The sequence below is a fragment of the Pantherophis guttatus genome, chromosome 8, assembly GCF_059756535.1.
Source record: "Pantherophis guttatus breed Tessera chromosome 8, ASM5975653v1, whole genome shotgun sequence".
Taxonomy (NCBI): domain Eukaryota; kingdom Metazoa; phylum Chordata; class Lepidosauria; order Squamata; family Colubridae; genus Pantherophis; species Pantherophis guttatus.
In genome coordinates, this window is record NC_142070.1 from 42,971,418 (window position 1) to 42,988,514 (window position 17,097).

At 38.4% G+C, this 17,097-nt stretch overlaps 1 long non-coding RNA gene across 1 annotated transcript; it reads right to left on the reverse strand.

The window, feature by feature from the left end:
• Nucleotides 1–1,194: 1,194 nt before the first annotated feature.
• On the reverse strand, nucleotides 1,195–5,444 carry LOC117654579 (uncharacterized). Its single transcript, XR_004588332.3, has 2 exons — nucleotides 5,287–5,444; nucleotides 1,195–1,733 (listed from the first exon to the last, which is right to left on the reverse strand). It is a non-coding gene; the product is annotated as an uncharacterized LOC117654579 (long non-coding RNA).
• Between the last annotated feature and the right edge of the window lie 11,653 nt (nucleotides 5,445–17,097).

Consider the following 17,097-nt stretch of genomic DNA (forward strand, 5'->3'; position numbering starts at 1 on the left):
TGCTGTCTCAGAGAAACATATAGAGGGCATGTGACTGTACTGATTCTGCTATATATCTCTGCAGCTTTTGATACCACTTACAACAATAAATCTTTCCTCTGAGACGACAATTGGACGCTTTTTTATAAGGAGACTGAAAAGACAATTGTATTGATTATTGTGTCTTAGACCTTATACTGTAGACTGTAATATCTTTCTACTAATGCTCTTTAATATGCATATGATGCCACTAGGACTATCATCCAGAATTTGGAAGTTAAGTTCATCTATTTGTCAATAAAGTCTAATGCTATAAATGTCCTCAGCTTGTGCCTAAAAACAGTGCTGGATTGTATGATTCCTAATAAATGAGACTTACTTCTATCAAGCCAAATAACCATGAACATATTACATCTAAAATGAAGCAACTGCTTTGGCTATCAGTTAGCTATGGGTCAGGTTCAATTTTGGATTAATAGTTTATAAAAATCTTAAACAGCATGTATCATAGAATTCCAAGTTTAGAATAAATCAATTAGGTCACTGAGTTCAATTTTTGCTAAGTGCAGTGTCCAAATTAAATAATCCAATACAGAGTGCTTTAATGCATTATTTTTTTTAAAAAAAAATCTCTATGCTGTGATGTTGATTCTGTGGTTGAACTGCTCTTATTATGATGATGTTTTTTCTTCCTAACATTAAACTGAAATAATCTTTCTTTATCTTAAATCTATTATCAGTATATTTTGAATTCTGGAAAGAAGGAGAACAGATCTTGACCATATTCTGTATGACAGCTTGCTGGTATGTGAAAAGTACTAGAATATTAGCCCTCAGTTATATTTTTTCATGGATGAATCCTGAATTCTTCTTTAATGGGCTTTTGTGGGCTTAATTTATAATCTTCTGTTCATCCTTGTTGCCCTTCTCTGCAAATCTTCCATTTTTTCTCAATCTTTCTTAAGGTAAAAATGAATATAGTACATATGATGGAATCTCGCCAAAGCAGAATAAAGTAAGATCTTTATTTCACATGACTTGGAGATTGTACTTATGCTGAGACAGCATTAAAAGCATTGTGGTTTTTTTTATATCATACTATTGGTTGATTTCAGTTGGCAATTAATTATTATTTCAAAAAATACAATTATGTTGCCAAACTAAATATTTGTCATCCTATATCTGTCCATTCAGGCAGACACTCTTCTTGGCATGTTAAGATTAAAAGTATTCCAATTTATTTTCCTTGCTTGTCTGAGAATCAGATGCATGATTGAGGGTACATAGCCAGTTACAAAGAGATCCTAAACACTTGAAACACATACAATCTAGTATGTATATAGTATGTATGTATCTAGCGTTCTTGTTGTCGGGCCGCTGGCGAATCACAACACTCCTTCACCCCCGGATGGAACATACATAATCTTTTAGGTATTCCAGGCGCTTACGCACCCGTGTAGCTCATCTCAATGCAGGCGCGGTCGGGGAAGAGGCAGGTTCACCTCCAGGACATGGCGCTGCTGATAGCTCCTCCTGTTCGGTGGAGGGTGCGGCCGCAGTCGGTAAGTCCGAGATGCTTTTTGATTTTCCAGCGCAGATGGTGGCTGGTCAGCGGCCGGGACTGGCCGGGAGTAGGCTCATCATAGAAGGTTGTCCAAGGGGCCTCCCTGTCCGGGACCATCGGGTGGGTTGTCTGGCGTACCCTCAGGTGGTCCACGTGTCGGTGCCATGTTCGGCCATCATTCAACAGTATCCTGTAAGAGCAGGGGCCAGTTACCACTGTCACTAGTCCTGGCAGCCAATGTGGCTCACCCCCAAAGTTCTGTGTGTATACTAGATCGCCCTCCTTTAACACCATAAGCCCCCACTGGCATTCCGATGACCCTCTGGGACATAGGTGGGGTGTAAACGGTCTAAAACAGTTTGTAACCGTTAACACTTCGGCGGGGCTTCGGTGGGTAGTAGGGCAAGGGGTCGTGTGTTGGGAGGATAAATAGATGGCCACCTTTTCCTGCCAGTTGGCAGGTGATAGCCAGGCAAGCGCCTCCTTGGCTGATCTGACGGCCCGTTCAGCCAATCCATTTCCTGCCAGATGGTAAGGGGCAACCTGGGCGTGGTGGATCCCTAACCCAGCTAAGAAGGATTGGAAAGTGGTGGACGTTAGCTGTGGCCCATTATCAGTCACTACTATATCCGGCAGGCCATGGGTGGCAAATAGGCAGCGCAAAACCTGGATTGTAGCCTCAGAAGTAGTCGATGTCATCAGTTCCAACTCCACCCATTTCGACAGAGCATCTACCACGATCAGGAAGGTCTGGCCCATATAGGGGCCGGCAAAGTCTAGGTGAATCCTCGACCAGGGTCCCCTGGGGGTTTCCCATTCCCCAGGTGCTGCTGGCCAAACCATTTGACAATTCTGACACCTTGAAACCCACTCAGAGACATCCCAGTCTAATGCAGGCCACCACACATAGCTCAGTTCTTTCATTTGGACAATGCCGGGATGCCCTGCGTGTAAACACTCCAGAACCCTGGTCCGTAACATGAGAGGAACCACCACCCTATGCCCCCACAGTAGACAACCCAGGTGCACTGACAACTCGTGCTGACGGGCCCGGTAAGGAGAGAATTGCCCAATGGCCAACCCCTGGTCACCCAGTTAAGGACTTGTGATAGAACTTGGTCCTGTAGGAAGTGAGCCACGATGTCGGTGGCGGTCACCGGTAAGGCGATCTCATCTAATAGAAGGATGGGTAGGGCTGGGGCGGGGTCTCATACTGGCGCCGGCAAAGGGCAGCGGCTCAGGGAATCTGCATAGGGAATCAGTTTACTGGGGAAGTAGACTAAGGTGTAGTTATATGTGGCCAGGAAGACAGCCCAGGACATGTGCAGGGAGAGAACTTGCGGCGTCTGACGGTGACCCGCCAAAAGACCCAAGAGGGGCTTATGGTCCACCACCAGTTCAAACTGTCTCCTATACAGATATTCGTGAAACTGCTTGATGGACGCCATGGCAGCCAGGGCTTCCCGATCCAGCTGGCTGTATTTGCATTCCGCTGAGGACAAAGTCCTTGAATAAAATGCTATGAGCACCTCTATCCCATTGGGGAACCTATGGCTCAAAACTGCGCCAATCCCGTAAAGGGAAGCATCAGCTGTCAGTGTAAGAGGCAAGGTTGCACTGTATTGGATTAAGACAGCAGAAGATGAGAGGAGATGTTTGACCCCTTGAAGCACGCAGGAGTGCTTTTTGGTCCAGGACCATGGCATATCTTTGGAGAGCAGCCGATGAAGGGGTTCAGCTACAGTGGCTTTATGGGGCAGGAACACATTATGAAAATTTAACAGCCCCAGGAAGGATTGCAGCTCCACACGGCAGGTGGGCACGGCTGCATGTTTAATTGCAGCAACCTTGGAAGGAGTGGGATGGATCCCATCTGCATCAATGATATAGCCAAGGAATTCAATTTGGGTAATGCCAATTGCACATTTGTTTCTTTTTAATTTGAGTCCAGATTTGCAGAAACGGAGAAGGACAGCCCTAACTCGCTTGATGAGCTCACTCCGACAAGAAGCGGAGATGAGCACATCGTCGAAGTAGGGGACCACACCGGTCAGGCCATGGAGCAATCTCTCCATAAGGTTCTGAAACAGGCCTGGGGCCACGCTCACCCCAAACTGCAATTGCTGACATTTAAACGTACCCTGGTGGGTGACAATGGTCTGAGCCTCAGCCAAGGCAGCATCCACTGGGAGCTGCTGGTACGCTTGGGCCAAATCCAATTTAGCTAAAATGGAGCCTGGCTCAAGGGAATGAAGCAGATGTTGGACTACAGGGACAGGGTAAGGATTTGCCTATAAAACCCTATTCAGGGTACATTTAAAATCTGCGCAGATGCGCACAGAGCCATTGAGCTTGATAGGAACAACTATAGGGGTCTCCCACTTCAAATGGTCAGTCAGTTCTAGAACCCCCTGGGAGATGAGCTTGTCCAGCTCTGCGTCCACCTTTGGCCTGAGCGCGAAAGGGACTCTGAGTGGTTTGAGCCGGATTGAGGCTACCTTCGGGTCTAGGTTGAGAGAAATGGGGGAACCCACATATTTTCCTAACGTGCCATCAAAAACGTCGGCAAACTCATTTAAAAGGCCATCTAACCCTTCCACCGACATAGAGTGAATCCCGGATATCTTCAATCCTAAAGAACTAAACCAATCCATTCCTAACAGACTAGGAAGGAACCCCTTAACTACGATCAAAGGAAGGCGCCCCATGGATCCCTCCATTTCTACAAGGAAATGATCCTGCCCCAGGATTGGAATAAAATTGCCCTGATAGTCCCGCAGATTGACTGGACATGGTTGCAGCTGGCTCTTTCACAGCATTGGTATCAGTTTTTTAACACTCCCCAGGAGACGATGGATTTAGCAGACCCCGTGTCCACTTCCATGGGGCAGGAGGTGCCTTCAATGTTAACTGTCATGGAAAGTTTAGTGCTCCCTGGTTTAACTGGATGAGCAGTCACCTCAGTAATCCTGCAGTCACAAGAGATGGAAAAACAGTCCTCCTTTGTGGGGCGGTGAGTTTCGGAGCAGCAAATGGCTTTGCCAGAGACCGGCAGACCCTAGCAATATGGCCCTGTTTCCCGCAGTGATGGCAAATTGCCAACCTGAAATGACAGGTCGCCCTCGGGTGTTCTTCCCCACAACTGAGGCAAAAGGTTGGAGAGCCTCTCTTCAGTCGTGGCCCTTTGCTCCAGGATTTCGATAACTGAAGGCGGCTGATCTCCGCCTCTTCCTCCTCATCCATAGCACTGTCAGAGGCAATGTCCTGCAAATTTACTGTGGTAGCCTCCGGGGTCCCTGGAGGGTAGAACTTTCTAATGTCCGCGGTAGATTTATCGGACATCTCCGCTGCTTGGGCTTCTTCGAGGGTGGTCTGCAGGTCTAGATTTTTTTTAGCTAGCAGCCGCCTCTGCAGTCTAATGTCTCTGACCCTGCTGCTCCACTAAGGCATCATCTAGGTCCCTGTACTTGCAGTCTAGGGCAGTGGTTCTCAACCTAGCCACATAATGGTTTACTGACTCCCCTTCCTCCTGTAATACTTGCTGCAACTTAAAATGACGGGCTATTTGCGATGGGGCCGGGGAGTAGTGGCCCTTAAGCTTCTCATGCAACAGATCCCAGGAGATTGTATGTACTGGGGCAGGGACGAACAACGCCCGAGCGGTCGCAAACACTAGGAAATGGGCCTTCTTTTTGTTGCTGGAAAGGTCAGTAAAATCATTTGCCTCCAGAAAGCATTCAAACCTCTCCATGTAGGCGTCCCAAGACTCCTCTCGTGCGTCAAAAGGGGCAAACGTTGGCGGCACCATTCTTCCATCCTATTGCTCAGCTGAGTGTGGGCGAAATCCTATCCCATCTTCATCACCAGTGCTATATTGTAAGGCTGAGGCATTAACGAGGCGAATGAGGCATGAGCTAATGATGTTTATTAACAGAAACCAACAGCAACAGAAACGTAACAGAACCCTCTGTCTGGTATATGACAGCTCTTTTATATTCCGAGCTGTCAACTAACTACCCAATCAGAACAGTCAGAAACTCCCGCTTGTTTATGGCCACTCCTCCTAGCCAATCCACAGTCAGCTTTCTTGTTGTCAGGCCGCTGGCGAATCACAACAAAGACAAAGTATATGTGCCAAAGGTAAGCAAGAAGAAGAGAATCAGATTCTATTGCTAATGCTTTCAATGAAAAGAATGTCTAGAAAAGTAGATGCCAAGAAGCAGCAGACACTGGAAGTGTTAAGAACTAAGAGGATTCCTGGCTACTATAGGAAAATTAATAGATATCTGCAATGGATTCCAAAAGAAATGATTGGGACAAGAGATTATCTGGAAAGGAAACCAATCAGCACTGGAGAAGAATAGCATGTAGCAAGACATTCACTGAGGCTATCTATGAAGAGAAAAAAATAAGCAGGTTTACAAACACCTATTCCAATTGTAACTCTTATTATATATCAATAAATGTTTAACATCTTAACTTCATGTGGGTCTGAATTGATTCTCATCCTTCACCTCCCCTTCCAAAAAGCAGTATAAAAGTACATTGAACAAATAATCTCCTCATAATTTTTCTTATCTCACTTTTCTGCCATAGATTTTTGTACAATTTAGAATTCCAAGCTTTTCTATTTTTGAAATGGATCCTCAACAATATGTTTACATGACTAGTTGTCTATTAATGTCTATTTATTAGGACATTAACAGTCCTAATAAACTGAAACTTTTGCACTTAAAATCAATAGTACTTTTAAAAATGTTTAATATTGCATAGACTCATATATTTTCTATGTATAGTCATCTTTACTGCCATGGTAAGAAATCTCTATTTCGTAAAATATTAATGAAAACTGTTAACCATTCTTCTGGTCTATGAAAATATTATTTTAACTTTGTAAAATTCTCAGACAAAATATACTATACATACTCATTGATGACAGCTTTAATATACCTGTCTCATCTTATATATGAATGAAATCATTTCCATTTCCTCATCCCTCTTTTGAGAAATTAAAAGTACTATGAGTGAAGGACAAAGATGTTACTGATCCTCAAAATAACTTTAAATTGGTTGCATACTTATATGAATCCCTATTGTAGTTACAAGTAGTTTGGAATCTTTGTTAGAATTTTGTACTCTACAGATAGATAAGATCAAGATTATTTTAAAAAACGAATGAATGTAGTATTCTAGTGAAGAGCATATGTGTTTATATATAAACACATACATACACACAACAGTGAGAGAGAAAATTTCAAATGCTCTTCACTAGCTAATTATATTTACTCATCTTTTTTTTCCTAAGAGCATTTCCAGTTGACAAGGCTTTTTGTCATACAAGCCTTCCAATTTCACATTTAAATGGAACAGTTACAATTACCACTCCATCACGGACACTTCTGTGCTGATAGGCTGTAATATCTGTAAGAACAGCAGCCAATCATAGCGTGCCCTTTCGACTCTAGTACTTATACTTTAGTGCTTCTGATTTCTATTTTGTTATTCATGTACATTCTGTTGGCTATTCAATTATTCAATGGCTATTCAATTAATAGCCAAAAGGTGGATACTGATTTCTGGTCACCTAAGTGATTGAGACCAAAATGAAACCCAAGTACTTCTACTGCAATACTCACTGCTTATAAATAGGCATTCCTAGTCATATCTGTTACTCCCCCTTCCCCACCCCCCTTGTCCCCTAGGTGCTTCCTTAACTCAATTGTTTATTTTCCTAGGATGTGCCCTTAAATAGTGTTAAGGAAGCATCAATAAAGGCAGCAAGCATTCTCATATGGATCTGAAGCACCTTTTCCTTTTGGGATCCCAATACCAGTTCTTCCCTTCTTTGCTTGTTGAACTGAATTACTCATTTATCTGGATAGATAGAGTGATTATCAGGACAGGTAAAGAGAAGGAAGGCAGAAACCTTGTGTTCTTAATGGTAAAAATGCACAGAGAGGAAACAGTGTCCATTAAGATGTAGATCCAGCAATCCCCAATAAAACAGCCAACATCTGTTGGGGGTTAGAAATTGTTGAATAATATGTTTAGGCCTGCAACTTTTCCATCCCTGATTAAATATAAAAAGCCTAATCTATAATGGTCACACAGTTAAATATTAATAGGCTTCTCATAACATAAAATCAGAAGCACTATTCCCAAAAGACAAAGAAAAAATTACAAATACATAATGGACAATAGACATAGGCCAGCTTATTTTTACTTATGTCTGAAAAATAAATCCAAAAATTTAATTTGGATTTAAAATTAAGACATCAGAATAGTGAAAAAATTATAATCTGAATATCTTTACAGAATGTAAAGGATGCATGTATAGATGTATGAGTTAGTGTTCATATACATGTGTGTTTGTCTAAGTTTTCTTAGCAAGGTTTTTTCCAAATGTTTTCTCCTTCCTAGGGCTAAGAGAATATTTATTTATTTATTTATTTATTTATTTATTTATTTATTTATTTATTTATTTATTTATTTATTTATTTATTGGTTCGATTTATATGCCGCCTTCTCTGGAAACTCAGGGCGGCTTACAATGCGTTAAGCAACAGCCTTCATACTTTTGTATATACCTGCTTAGTAGGGCTTTTGGGACTCCCCCAAGTGGTGTTCTTTTTTATACAAAATCAGCTTATTGCCCCCACAATCCGGGTCCTCATTTTACCTACCTCAGAAGGATGGAAGGCTGAGTCAACCTTGAGCCTAGTGAGATTTGAACTCGCAGTAATTACAGGCAGCTGGCAGCTAAATACTACTTTAACAATAGTTTAGTCCAGTGCACCACCAAGGATCTTGCCTTGGTCACTCAGTTGGCTTAATACCCAAAGTGGAACTAGATCTCATGGTCTCCCCATTTCTACCTACTGCTATACCAGTCTGGCTTTTAAATGACTACATACATCACCAATAAAGAAAAATGGTAGAGAAACTACCATACACATGGACAAGATAAGTACAGTTGTACACAAGACTTTTCATGCAAGACTTTTAAAATACCAGTATGTTCCCAAATATATCTAAATTTTAACCAACAATTTCAATGCTTAATTTTGGCAGAAGCTCTTAGTATTTGAAACTTCCATGTATTTTAATTATGCTATAAAAATATTTATAACAAATATATATTCCTTATTCCACTATGGAAAGGAAGAATTAATCATCTTTTTTCATGAAAGATTTAAATTGTCTTACCTTCCATTCAAAAATTTCATTTTCTCTCTCTAAGATTTAATTGTTTTAATTTAATGGTAGATATTTTAAGCCAGAAATTTCTTTACTATGTTTAATTAACCAAATGGAAATATCTCTAGTATTTTAACAATTATATTTATGTGATTCAGATTATAATCCACAAAAAGCACTTTAAAACCAATACTTCCAAGAGACTTAAAAGCTCTAAAACATGGCTTGGGTATTGAAATCCTAAAATTATCTCTAAAAAAATAGCAATCATTTCTAATATTTGTATAATTTATATAAATTAATAATGTTTATATAATTTATATAAACCAGTGTGTGGTGTATATGATCATATATGGTCATACTTATAAATAAGTTTAGCTTTGGAGATTTTTACTAATATTACAAAATGGAAATTTTCATAACTATTTGATATAGATTTTATAAAGCCAGGACACAGATTAAATCTTTTTAAAAGGAACTTGGGCACATTCACTATCTGACAAGTTATACATTTAATTGGCATATCAACTAGAGAAGGTTTGCATCAAAAACTGCACAGTGTTATATACTTTCCCTAAAAAGTTAAGGTTCTACAAGATTGAATCTGGGTCGGTCACTGGTACCGGAGGTTTACTCTTCCAAGGTTTAGGACTTGTGCTGGACATCTTCAGGAAACTTCTCTCTACTAGAATATGTGCTTAGGGCTATTCTGTGAGTTGTATTTAGGTGTCACCTTCCTATTGGTTGATTGGTATGTTGATGGCTGGTAATTGGCTGTTGTTTCCTTGTGCTGCTACTTTCTCCGCTCCTAAGTATCAGATAAACTGGTGGTAAATCAACACTCCTGTTATCCTGGGACATGTATATTTGCCTTCAATCACTGAAGGTTCTTACTGAGATTTTTAGAATATAATAGAATAGAATTCTTTAGTGGCCAAGTGTGATTGGGCACACAAGAAATTGGTCTTTAGTGTATATGCTGTCAGTGTACATAAGGAGAATAAAATACATTCATCAAGAATAAAAAGATACAACACTTAGTGATAGTCAAGGACAATTAAATTAATTAAAAGACAATTAAAACTTTTACAAAAATAAATAGAGATATATTTGATTTTATCCATCTCTTACAGTATTGGAACTATAAGAACCATCCAATAAAGCTGTTGGAAAATGATTTAAGACAGACTGATTGAAGAAAGTACTTCCTTTCATAAAGTTTCATTTATTGATTACATGTGCACAATATGTGGTGATGTCAACTTGCCTTAAAAATAGATTGCTAAATTTCACACAGGATATTTTGCTCAGCAGTAATTAGATACAGAATCTGTATCTTTAGGGATATTGAATACCAGTGTATAACACTTGCTGGAAAGCAACATTAAAGGAAGAGTTCTCTAACATCTAACTGTCCACTTTATTAGATGGATCTTTAATATGGCTAATACAATTCTTCATAAACCTTTAAGAAAATTGTCCTGGGCTCTCTTTCTTTCTGTCTTGTTTTATACTCTATTAAAGTCTCTAACTAAAGAATGATAATACAATTCCGTAAGATTCTAATTGCCTTCAACATGTACATATTTCTATTTATCATTTCAGTTATGAAGAAAATATACAATTCTCAGAGCCCTTGTCTTTCTGTCCTGTTTTGCTCTCTAATCTTGTTATAGAAATTTTCAAAGTTTTTCAGAAACTGGAATCATCAATGAAGATAAACAGTTCATCTCTGTACTTTAGAAACCAAACAATACAATGTCAACTAAACAGCATCCATGCCTGTTTCACACATGCTTGATGATAATTTTTTTAAGGTGTGATGGACTATTTCCTAATGTGAACTTGAACTTCATGGAAGCAAATATTGGAAATAAAATTCTGCCATTATATCTGTGACACACTATTGTGATCCGAACATTAAAAAAAAGTTGCTATCATTGTATAATAAAATGTGGTACAAGTGTGAACTGAACTCATTTTAAAAGCCATTTTAAGAACGACTGTTAAGTACCCCACATTTATTTATTTTATTTCTCATAGAAGAATATTGATGTAGATATTAATGTTAATGTCTGCTCCATTTCTGTTCTGTTCAATACAGATATTTTCTCTACTGGGATTATAATCCAACTATAGACCCAAATATATTAGGTTCAAGCATTTGAATCTTCCTTGAGCATAACCTTTTCCAACCCTGATAATTTCCAGATGGACCACAGTCTACCCAACACCCCTAGCAGAGAATACTGTAATTCATATATATGACTCTTTCCAGTATTGGAAAACGAACATTTAAACCAGAGGTCTTCAAACTTGGCATCTTTAAGACTTGTGCACTTCAACTCTATGATGGCTGCAAAATTCTGGGAGTTGAAGTCCACAAGTCTTAAGGCTGCCAAGTTTGAAGACCTCTGGATTTAAACGATCAAATATTAACAGGACTAATAAAAAAATGTTGCAGCACATGAAGGATCATCTACAAAGGATTTCTCTTTAAATTGCTGAAACCCTCCAACTTTTTCCAGGCTCTAATGGTGGTTTCAAAAACTTGTCTGTCTCTGCCTGTCCACGCTTACATGTGCAGAGAGAGTTAGGAACAGTTTTTGAATCAGCTTTAACAGTGTGAAAAAAGCAATTTGCATATACTCCAATGCATTCTTTTGAGGGATTTGCACAGCTGCTGAAGAACCATTTCGAAAAGACATTATTGGACTAAATGATGAGCCGTCTGATGTAGTTTAAGGAAGCCTCTTATGTTTCTAATCATGAATATTTCATTTGAACCAAAGGCATACTTTTTATAATCTTTTACAAAAGGTTGAATGGAAATTATATTAACATAAGCACATTTGTTTGCACCTGCTTCTTTGCTATGATATATTTGAGAAGTTTGTGGTATTGGATCATGCCTGCATTACTCAAGACAGATGACAGAGAGACAGATAGACAGTTGATAGAGGCAGATAGACAAACAGATTGTTGGATGGATAAATAATATTTAAATATTTTCTCATAGCCATGTTGTATTTCCTACACTCAATAACTGTACATCTGCATATGGTTTATCACGTGAAAAAAAAAAGTCAATTGTAAATCTTTTCTCTGGAGTCAGTTAGTTAGTCTGGCAAACAGGAAACTCCAAGCATTCATTCACTTGAAATAGAATGCCTCAGATAAAACTGAAACAATCAAATCAAGTTTTTTCTACACAGTTTCTAAGTGTCAAGGATCCTTTTTTAACCTGTACTTAATTAGACTGACCCAGCTTTAAGAGAGACACGAAAGCACTGAACCTTAATCAGGCAGTTTCTTTATCTCTCCCTAAAGGATGGTGGGATGATTTATTTCATAGAAACAAACATATAAAAATAATATGAAGGGGTGCTTCCTTTATTCTATTGTATTGCTTTCTCTGTACTATTACTATGATAATTACTTTTACAATATGTGATTACTCTTCAACTACTATCATGACAATGCTTATACTATTACCTATTACTCTATTACCTATTAAGGTACACTATTACTATTATGCATTGATATTTCCATCTTAAGTCTTTTCTTAAGCTCTCTGAGATTTCTTCTTTTTTGTTAATAGCCTGTATGTAGAGCACTTTTGTTTTTGTTTTTATTTTACATTGTGCTTCATCCTGCTGGACCTCTGGCTTTCTTTTCCAAACTTTGGAGTCATCCACTCATTCTGAAGGAAAAATACCTTCTTTTGTTTAGCTGCTTAACCCAGTTTGGCTGTGGAGCTCCAAAATATGCACTTCTCTGTTCTCACCTCATACCTGTTTGAAGGTTGCAGCTTTATTGGCAACTCTGTGCCATGCTGACACTGGATAGAAGGCTCAGATGGAAGGAAAAGAAGACAGCACTGCTTGCTCTTCCACACTAAGCATGACTAGAATACTAATATGGCCATAAAGGATATTCTGACTACAACCATTTGTCATTTTGCCAGACTGTTTACTGACAACCTGGGAAGAGCTGCAAGAGAATACTCTGAAAACCCAATTCTTTTATTCCTCTTTTTTTTATTATCACATCTTCTATCTCTTGAAACTTAGAAATGGTAGTTGGTAATTTGGAAAGTGTCACATCCCCCAAAGGTTCAGTCCAGACGTTTGTATAATCTACCATCAAATGCCTACAAAGAATTAATGTGAAGGCTTCTCTTCTCTTTGCTGAGAAACCATTTCAAGTAAGTTTGGTTTGTCTTTCTCCCTACAGTACATTGCCCATTGTTACACAAGTTATGAAAGAGATGTCTGTTTTTCTATCTCATTCCCAGGATGATTTGGAATTTCTTTCAGATTTTTGCTAGTGCTTCTTTTGAGCTTGTTTTATTTTTGTGAGCTGGTGGAATTTGCTGCTGGTATTGTTGGTTTTCATTATTCTGCCCCTTTGATAACTTCCCTAATTGTTTTGGCTCCCCTGGTTTCCTCATAATTTCAGCTTCAGAAAATTTATTTATTTATCCCTTAGGCTTTGTGGCCTGGTCATTGAGCACAATAAATGCTTCTTTTTCTATAAGACTTATATGTAGTGAATAGACTATGCCAGAGGACTTCAAACTTGGCAGCTTTAAGACTTGTGGATTTCAACTCCCATTGAAGTCCACAAGTCTTAAAGTTGCCAAGTTTGAAGACCTCTGGACTATGTAATAGCTGTTGATAAGTAAATGGATGACTGTATAATGAAATACAGGGCACCTAGGCACACTGCAGCCTTAAACCTACGTTAAGTGTAAGATTTTGCACACTTCATTCATAGGATTTTTTCCCCTTTCTTTTCTTTTGCAAAAAAATAAAATGTTGGTACTAGAAATAGAAGCCGTGACTACAGGACTGATTATGGGGAAATCCAACTTTAAAACTCTACTCAACCCTTGGACTATGGAAAAAAACTTTAAGAATCTGGTGGGTTTAGTCGCCCCAGAAGGAAAGCTTTTAGCAGAATTTTACTTCCAATAAATCCAGCTGTCCACACTTGTTTGTAGCACATGTAGCTGGTGCATATAGCTTTGCAAACTATAATTTCCTTCAGGGACCTATTAAAGATTTTCTTTTTCTCTCTCTTGCTAAAAATAGGTGATTCTGTCTGTGTAATTTTGTAGCAAGTGGGAAGGGGAGCTACAATGTGACTCAGATGCTGGTGAACTACTTACCATTTCCACCCCTAACTTATTATGAAGATACCAATATAAGCTTACATTTTTATTTGCTTTCCTATAATATTAACGTATTTTTCTGAGATTGCTTCATTCTTATTCAGTTGTAAAAATAATAAAGGTGGGATATAAATAAATAAATAAATAAATATTCATTTTCTTTTACTGCAATGCAATCCTATTATTAATAATAATATGCAAATGGCAAATTTAAAAAAAAGATATAAAAGGAGATACATCGACTCATTGAAAAGAATAGCTCTGCTTATTTAAAAGTAGCTTCAATCACATCTACATCAGCTTCTAGTGTGAACTTTTTTTCAGGAATGATGCTACGCCTATGCTATACCTAGCACCAGAATGATCACATTGCCATTGGCATAAATTTATAACATGTATTCTTTCAAACTTCAATAGGAAAAATACTTAGATGAAGAAAAATACGAAAGAACACAGCAAACCTATCTTCGATACATCTCACCTCTGTGGTCTGTATATAATATTAGCTTTGAATTGATGCCAAGCTAATTTTTAATGGCAGAAAGTGAGTGAAATGCAAGCAGAACATAATTAAGTCCTTTTGATTATTGCATGATTTAACTTCTTTTCACAATGCTTATAATTCAAACAAAGCAAAGACCTTTAGTTTAGCTTTGGTTTTCTTTCTTTCTTTCTTTCTTTCTTTCTTTCTTTCTTTCTTTCTTTCTTTTTTTTTTTGAGATTCTATCATATACCTAATTTCACTGTTAAAATCAGTGGTTCTTAGAAGTGGTGAAGCATTAAATCCACATCTTTATTGAGGAATAATTGGATTTAATAGGAAATATTTTATTCAACAGCCCATGAATCTTACTTCTGATTGTAGTTACAGATCTAGTTAAACAGGATGCTAACTGGAATTTGGATCCATTCTCATCAATTACTTGGACGAGGGGATAGATTGGGAACTCGTCAAATTTGCAGGTGACACCAAGCTGGCAGGAATAGCCAACACTCCACAAGATAGGCTTAAGATACAGAAGGATCTTGACATACTTGAACATTGGGCGCTATTTAACAAAATGAAATTCAGTGGTGAAAAAAGTAAGGTTCTACATTTAGGCAAAAAAAACAAAATGCACAAGTACAGTATATGTGGTACCTCGTTCAATAGTAGTAACTGTGAGAGAGATCTTGGAGTCCTAGTGGACAACCATTTAAATATGAGCCACCAATGTGCAGCAGCTGCCAAAAAAGCCAACACAGTTCTGGGCTGCATAAACAGAGGGATAGAATCAAGATCACGTGAAGTAATATCACTTGATAATGCCTTGGTAAGGCCACACTTGGAATACTGCATTCAGTTTTGGTTGCCACAATGTAAAAAAGATGTAGAGACTCCAGAAAGAGTGCAGAGGAGAACAACAAAGATGATTAGGGGACTGGAGGCTAAAATATATGAAGAACGGTTGCAGGAATGGGGTATGTCTAGTTTAATGAAAAGAAGGACTAGGGGAGACATGATAGCAGTGTTCCAATATCTCAAGGGCTGCCACAAAGAAGAGGGAGTCAAGCTATTCTCCAAAGCACCAACGGACAAGATGCAATGGGTGGAAACTATTCAAGGAGAGAAGCAATTTAAAACTAAGGAGAAATTTCCTGACAGTTAGAACATTTAATCAGTGGACCAACTTGCCTCCAGAAGTTTTTAAGAAGATGTTGGATAACCACCCTACAAGTGGTGTAGGGTTTCCTGCCTAAGGAGGGGGTTGGACTAGAAGACCTCCAAGGTCCCTTCCAACTCTGTTATTCTATTCTATTCTTTATTCTTGATAGTCTTTTCCCTCTATCCATTGGTGGATTTTTTAAATGGCTTTATTCAGACTAGTTTAAATAATAGGATATAAACTAAATTACGAGAATGATTACTACTATAAACTTCCAATGGCAGATCAGCATTTCCATAGCCATTTAAAATATTGCAGAAGCTTTCCCAATGGCTCCACGTTGATATGATTTCTCTCCCTGCTCTGTTCAAAAATTCCTTATAGGACCTATTTTTAGAAATGAGGTCTCAGTTTATTTAACTTCCTCTTTCCTTTAAACATCTGTGTTTGTTGCAGGCAGTCAAGTAATATAAACATTTAATAAATTATTGCGGTTGGTCATGCAATCAGCTGTTTAGACTGGATTCGGCATTTTTATCCACATATTGAATCCTTCCCAAAGACTTGGGATAGACAGATTTTGTTATTTGATTGTGTTGAAGGTATCGTCACAGACTGTAAGCAAGTAAAACTGCTTTTTCTGCAATTAACAGATGAGGATTTTGTCAATGCTGTTGGTGTTTAAGTGGTACTCCAGATATTGGAGAACTGGAGAACTGCATCCAAAACACCTATTACTATTGATACCATCTTTGCATTCTTTTACCACAGTTTTACATCTATTTCTAAGTCTTCATATTTTGGGATTTTTTTTCCAGTTGTTTCTCTACTATTCTGCTGTCTCCAGGTACTGCAATATCCACTATCCAGACTTTTTTTGTTGTTGTTGTTGCCTTTTTTATCAACTATTGTTAAGTCTGGCATGTTATGTGGCAGATAGCTTGCCTGGATTCCAAAGTCACAGAGCATATTAGCTTCTTCATTTTATACTCTTTTGTCTATTTTGCAGTTCCATCAATACTTGTTTGCAGACAAATGGTATTTCTTGCATTTTGATATTGTAGTGCACCATTGTTGCTACTTTACCATGCTGTTGTTTGTAATCAGTCTGTGCAATCTTCTTGCAGCAGCTTAACAAGGTGGGCCACTATTTTTTTCAACTTTTTTTCAAGCAGCAGCATTGCCGTCTTTTGCTGTCTTCTCAGTTCTGACTTTATTCAATTTGTTCTTAAGGCTGGTCTTGTGTGTCCAGAATTAGTCCCCCCATTTATTTCTTCATCTTTCTTGCTCTTAGACATTACCGGGTTTTGTTATTATCAATTGTTATTATTGGTCCAGTTCACATTCTTTTGAGGTTATACAATTGTGGGGATAAGGAACCTTATTTAAAAGAATAAAGTAGTTTGTCACCTTGCTTGACTCTAGCAACTTCATGGACTCACCCAGGGTGTCTCCTTGGCAGTAATTATAGAAGTAATTTTCTATTGCCTTTTAATAAGATACAATTTCAACTTTCTAGTTTCACCTAAAGACTT